Source organism: Tupaia chinensis, unplaced genomic scaffold, assembly GCF_000334495.1.
Source record: "Tupaia chinensis unplaced genomic scaffold, TupChi_1.0 Scaffold000104_1, whole genome shotgun sequence".
NCBI classification, from domain to species: Eukaryota; Metazoa; Chordata; class Mammalia; order Scandentia; family Tupaiidae; genus Tupaia; species Tupaia belangeri.
This window is the reverse complement of record NW_006159568.1, coordinates 4,019,919-4,020,397: the sequence shown is the minus strand read 5'-3', so window position 1 is coordinate 4,020,397 and position 479 is coordinate 4,019,919.

Genomic DNA, 479 nt, shown 5'->3' with positions numbered 1-479 from the left:
GGAAAGAGAGAAAAAGGGAGGAGAAGGAGAGACAAAAAAGAAGAGAAAAACATAGATTAAAACAGACTAATCGATATGTATGGGCTTATCTGGTGTAATTAAACAAATTGAAATAATTGAAGAACATATATTTTTAGAAATAGAGACAGAGCGGAGAGAGTGAGGAGGCTGCATCTGGCTCCCGCTCTCACAGTCATTGCAATACATTGAGCTCCATAGAGACAGCGCCGAGGCAAGTGAGAGCCGGACGGGCACTGGGCGACTCTGTGCCTCGCGGAGGAAAGATAACTAAACATGGGCAAAGGAGATCCTAAGAAGCCAAGAGGCAAAATGTCATCATATGCATTCTTTGTGCAAACTTGCCGGGAGGAGCACAAGAAGAAGCACTCAGATTCTTCAGTCAACTTCTCAGTTTTCTAAGAAGTGCTCAGAGAGGTGGAAGACTACTTCTGCTAAAGAGAAAGGAAAATTTGAAGATA